The following is a 6,451-nucleotide window of genomic DNA, read 5'->3' as shown; positions in this document are numbered from 1 at the left end:
TGAAAGCTCAGTATGATAGAAATGTAACCCCTCGAAGTTTTTCGGAAGGAGACCTAGTACTATTATATGATCAAGCTAACGATAAGCTAGGTGCCGGAAAATTCGTTCCCATGTGGCATGGGCCCTACATTGTAAAGCGAAAGCTAGCAAAAGGGGCTTATGAGCTAGTTAACTTTGATGGGGACTCTTTGGGTAAACCCAGAAATGGACTTTACCTAAAGAGGTATTATGCTTAAATGATGGGTATGGAGAAATTTTTAGATAGGTTAGATTTTCTTTCTAGCTAGCAAGTGTGTTAGTTTAGTCAGTGTGCTTAGCTTAGAGAGTGTGGTTTTTCGTCGTTATTCTGGCTTATCTTGGTTTTACTCTTGATATTACAGATGTCGACGCCTCTCCAAACATACATTGGATTTGCTGATGGTTCTTGTCGTAGTACACGGAATATCTCTTCCGCAGCTTGGGTTATCTATTCGCCCTCTGACGAGTTAGTTTCTATGCATGGGGTAAGCCTCGGTCAAACAACGAACAACATTGCAGAATACAGTGCAGTGATCGAATTATTATCCGAATCTATTTCATTTGGAATTCGACGTTTGATAGTGAGGTTAGATTCTGAACTTGTTGTATTACAGCTTAATAGAGTTTATGCCATTAGAAATCCTGTGTTATTAAGGTTGTTTTTGAGAGTGCGTCTCTTGGAACGTGAATTTGATTACATTGAATATCAACATATTCCAAGGTCTTTGAATACATTAGCAGATGCAATTGCTTCTCGAATGTTGGACAGACATTTACGATAATCATGCAAGTAAATTTAAAAAACATTTCATCACATATGTTAAATAGGATAAGCCGGTAATAGTGATATATATAGATAGAAGTGTGTCAAAAAATATATACATCGTCTTCGATCATAGGTTGAAAACACCTTATGATCGGCAAAATGATAGTACAAAAAGTCAAAATGTCACATGTGACTACAAAAGTGACTAGTCAATCACTGGAGGTGCTCTCTGTATGACACCACTGCGCGGGCTACCTTACGCAAAAATCTCCTAAACGGTCCAGGGACCGCGACTACGAAGTGCTGAAGCCTGGTAGGAATGTCGTCCATAGTAGTCTCAGGTATATCTGCCGTGAGACGCTCTAGATCATCCTCCAACTCAGCTAGTACTTCTGCAGCCGCGTCCTGTGGGGCTGATACCGGTGCAGCTGGATGTAGTCTATCAAAAGGCCGGAGGTTGGCTGGACGCTGTGGACCAACATCTGCATTTTGAAAGTTTTACTGTTAGTTTTGAGACAATATATATGAAAAATAAAAAAATACATAATTAGAAAACTTGTGAAAATAAAAGTACCTCTGTCATCCCATTGTTCTCCCGGTGGAAGAACCATGTCCGGATCACCTCTAAAATCCACTCCGGCATACGGAAAGTCCTGTATCGAAAAAACCTGGTCCTCTAACCAGTGAAAGTAACTATCTGAGAATCGAACCACTGTCGCACCCTCGTCAGGATGCCGGGCCATCACCGCAACCCATCGTATCAGCTTTGGCTCCCGAGGACCCAAGATATCAACAGTGAGTTGCTGAGGGATCAGCATTGGAACTCTCTCCAAGGCAAAGCTCACGACTAGAGGCCCATATCCAAAAGTATTTAGTCGTCCGTTCTTTGCCTTGGTCAGTTGGCTCTTCATATGAGCCGACACAGCTTCACACCAGTTGAAAATGGTGCCTTGGTAACAGTCAATTGCCATCCGCATTTGGGATCCGGAAGCAATGTGTAAAGCGGCCGCGCCGCAAATTCTGGTAACCGTGAACGCTATGACTTTGAGTTCACGTAGAGTGATGTGTTTTATCTCTATGCCTTTCGAATCGTGAGCCCCAGGTGTGCACCACTCGTCGCGGAGACTATCAAGGGATTGGCCACCCGGCCTAGTCCCCGCAAGACTGAGTTGCTCGCCTCTGTTCGGCAAGCCAGTGAGAAAGTATACATCCGAGGGCTCTATCTCGAGCTGGTGCCCTCCTATGTAAAAGCATTGTTCTTGAACGTTCCATCGCTCAACCAGCCATTCCAAGAATCTTACCTGGCCCCTCATGCCCGGTATGGTCCAGTATTTGTATAACCCGCATGCTCTTAGGGCATCCAGGGAAGGTTGATGATTTATTGCAACTTCATCATCCTCTACATGCTCTCTTTCTCTCCAATCTAACATGGTTAATGCCCTGCACACCAGAAATAGTCATTAGAAATTGATTTGGGGATTTTTAGATAGTTATTTGAGGGGGTTGGGGTTTTGAAATGCGCGTTTCACGGAAGACGCACCCCGCCTTTACAGCACAGGGCGCCCAGACGCGGCTGGCCTGAAGGCGGACTGCGTCTTCCGACCATTTTCCTGTATAGGAAAAAGTCGGGGGACGCGGGTCACCCGAAGGGCACCCGCGTCCGCCGAGAGGCGCATTCCAAAGCCAAAACCCCCCCAAAAAATGAAACTAAGACCTAAAAATTAATTCTAAACGGATAGAAATGCAGAGTAGGATGTGTAAAATACCTGGATAAGACGGCGTTCGATTCCGACGGTCGGATTTTCCGCAGCGACCACGGGAAGTTTCTTGTCAAAAGCTCCTTTTTCAACCTCAACAATCAAACGGTAAAAATGACATGGTAAAAGGTCTTTTTATAGGTTTTTTGGATGAATTAGTTCATTTTTTACCATGAAAAGATATTTTTCGATGTATTTTTGCCTATTTTAAACAGGTATGAGTAATGTGTTGCTTTTGTGCAGGACAAAGGGATTTCGAGGGAAATTGTCATTTTTCACAAACAAAAATATCAGAGTCATCTTTTAAGCCCTTTTCTGACTCCTAAAACATGAAAAGATCGCCGAGCGTTTCTTTTACACTCGTTAAAACGGAATTAAAAGACGGTCCCCTTTTGGCTCTTTTCTGACCGCAAAATCAGGAAAAGATTGCCGGGTTTTTGTCGTTTCAAACTCGATAAGGAAATAAAACGACGTGTCCTTGATCGCTTTTTACTTTTCAGGTCAACGACACTATTATGAAAGTACTCCTTGGTCGCAAGATCAAGCGGTTCCCCCAGGTATTATTTTATACTTTTTCGGGCTTGAGGGACACAAATATACGAAAAAGTTCAACGTGGAGTCTCCTTTTGTTTTTTCAGACTCTCTAAAATTGAAAAACGCCGAGTTTCTCCTATACTGGGCTCGTTAAACTTTTACAGTAGAGGACCTGTTCAATTACAAACAGGAACGAACCACTCCTTCCTAGGGTTCGAATTTAAACTAGGTTGGACTCGTCCGAAGGATGAGCTTATAATCAAGCATATGTTATCCTCCTCAAGCTTGTTAAAAATAAAGAGGTACTTGCCAGAAATGGTGGGGGAAAAGAGAGAAGAATGAACCTGTTTGTTACCTTTTGTCTCAAAAGAAACTTTATTACCACTCTTGAACACGACACTTTTTCATTCACCTGGGTTGGGAAATATTTTACCTCACAGTTGATCAAACCACTTTGAAAGTCTTTAACCGGGTTCCGGGATTAACTTTGAGTTATTCGTCACCAAGCCATCTGTCGTGTCGTTATGTGTTCAAGAGGTCTGCAAGCAAAACTTTCATCTGCAAAATACTTGTCATCCATTTGACCATCCCTGAGTCAGTCCTTACAGCAACATTTCTTCAACTTGAACAATGATTTCGTGTTGCGGGCTTGCCTTCAACGGGTCGCTTTCTATCGACATCGACACATTATCTAGAAAGATGACTTAGGAATCGACAGTACCTTGAAGTCTGCATGCATCAATGGCAGGTTTCTCGCCTTTGACGTCAGTTTACATCATTGACTTTCGATCAAAGGATTCCGTGAAGTGTTCGACATCAAAACATCTATTCACATTTCACGGGTTGTGCTTGGTACTTTGAGAACCATTGACATTACTGGTGGTCTCTCTCACGCTTGTTAACAGTTTACATCATCGACTGGTAATCAAGTGGTTTCTAACATGTTCGACATCAAATCATTTAATCACATGGCTAGAATCGTACCAATTCGGGAAGTAGAAGTGAAGACCCTGGATCTAGTTTCTACCATCCAGGCTGCGAGGAGTTTTGTATTCATTATCTATGTAGACTAATCATAAACAGATGGCTGCGTCCATACTGTGTCTACAAAAGTCTATAAAATGATGTACTGCAAGATCATTCCTGTATCAGAGTAGTTAGTCCATTAGTTAAAGTTTTGAATCTGAGTATGGGAATGCCTACCTCAGTGATGATATAATCTTATACATGTATTTTGTGTTGAAAATTGCAGGTTCCAACCAGGTCGTCCACAAGACAATCCTTGAAATGATAAAGCGCTTCACCCTTCCTAGAATTACAAAACCCTAATCTATTCCAGGCTTCGCACTTTAGGGGGCAATCTGTTACACTAAAAAATGTCACCATGACTATTTACAGTTAGTATGGCTCAATCAATAGTCATGCTACCCTCTTAGGCAAGTCTTATGCCTCTGCTATCCATCTCAAACTCAAAAAAGAGAGAAAGTCTTGTAAAAAATGTGTTTATCTCTGGGGACGCAGGTTCTCTCAAGCCTTACCTGCGGGGACGCTCACAATGTTCACAAAGACTGCGTCCTTGGACGCTCTTTATGTTAAGGGACAGGTGCGTCCTTCTGTAAAAGGCAAAATGCGCAAGTTTCATCTTAAAAAAAGTTACTTGTGGTTACTTCTAGAACTTTCTAGAGGTCGGTTTGATGAAATGGATGCGCCTCCAGTTGGTTCATGTATCCCTATTAAGGAGGAACTTATCCCATCAATAAGGGAGCTATCCCACCCAAAGAGGGGGATTATCCCATTGATGGTGGACCTGAATAACCTCTTTACAGCACTATAAATAAAGGCATTGAGCCAGAGGGAGAGGAGGTTGAAGCTATACATTTTCTTTGGGTAAATGCTGCAGGAATTAGGACTCCCATTTAGAACCTTGTGAGGAGAGATTGTCTTTGCTTGATTCTACTTGGAAGTGGGTGAGCTTTGTCAAAGTAGAGGAAAACCCTTGATGGACCCTGGGAGGAACTTGCACAACACCAAGGCCAGGTTGTAAGAGTTTCTTTGTTTCGTTATTAATACAAACTGGTTCATTTTTCTCAATAGCTTGTGTTAATGAGTTATTTCATGTGTTCCTTGGTCTGCATGTTGAATATATGTTTTATTATATGAGATGCAAGTGCTTGGTAATTGTTTGATTGTTTGTGGTTGCAGGAATTGATGTGAAGGAGGAGCTCATCCGGATCGGCAAAGACGGACTACAACAACAGCGTTTTGGAATAAGGTAAGCCTAAACACTTGTAGTTTTCATGTTTTAAAAGGTGTATTTAGAGAAAGATCGCTCCATTTTGTCTTGTTTGTCGCTAGAGAGTTTAGACTCCTAGGGAGGTCAGTTGTGTTCGCACAAACGAATTTTTCCGCCACGACAGATAGCCTTAAATACTTTTTAGAACAAATATTATCCTCTGAAGAGCAACAAAAGTGGGTCACAAAGATGTTGGGTTATGACTTTGAAATCATCTACAAAAAAGGGAAGCAAAATTTGGTGGCAGATGCACTCGCAAGAAAGGATGAGGATGTGGAAGCATTGTTCTGTGCCATTTCTATTATCCAACCAGATTGGATAAACAAAGCAAGGGAGGAATGGAAGAATGACGAAGAAGTGTGGGCACTTATTCGAAAGCTACAACAAGATTCCAGTACTTCTGATACATTTAGCTGGCAAAATGATTCATTATGGTACAAAGATCGCTTATACCTCTGAATAATTCCCAGCTAAAACAAAAGATTCTTATGGAATTGCACACTTCTCCCTTAGGAGGGCACTCAGGATTTTTAAAAACTTACCACAGGGTTAAGAAGGAATTTTTTTGGGATGGCCTTAAATCAGATATTCAAAAGTTTGTGGCGGAATGTTTGGTTTGCCAGCAAAATAAAGTTGAAACAATTAAGACACCGGGTCTATTACAACCTTTATCCATTCCAAGCCAACGTTGGGAGGAGGTTTCAATGGATTTTATCACAGGTTTACCCAAGTCTAAGGGAAAGAGTGTCATCATGGTGGTAGTTGACAGACTTACCAAGTATGCACACTTTTGTGCATTATCACATCCATTTAAAGCCAGTACAGTTTCTACTGCATTTATGGAAACAGTTCAAAAGCTACATGGAAACCCAAAGATTATTGTAAGTGACAGAGATCCCATTTTCACTGGAAATTTTTGGACATAATTATTTTCTTGTCTTGGTACTCATTTAGCTCATAGCTCATCTTATCATCCTCAATCTGATGGGCAAACTGAGATAGTAAACAAATGTTTGGAAGGATATCTTCGTTGCTTTGTATCTGATAAACAGACACAATGGGTCAAATGGTTGCCTCTGGCTG

This window comes from Pinus tabuliformis, chromosome 5_1, assembly GCF_031772625.1.
Source record: "Pinus tabuliformis cultivar Carrire ecotype Pingquan chromosome 5_1, CPIR1, whole genome shotgun sequence".
Taxonomy (NCBI): Eukaryota; Viridiplantae; Streptophyta; class Pinopsida; order Pinales; family Pinaceae; genus Pinus; species Pinus tabuliformis.
Note: the sequence above shows the minus strand (reverse complement) of the source record.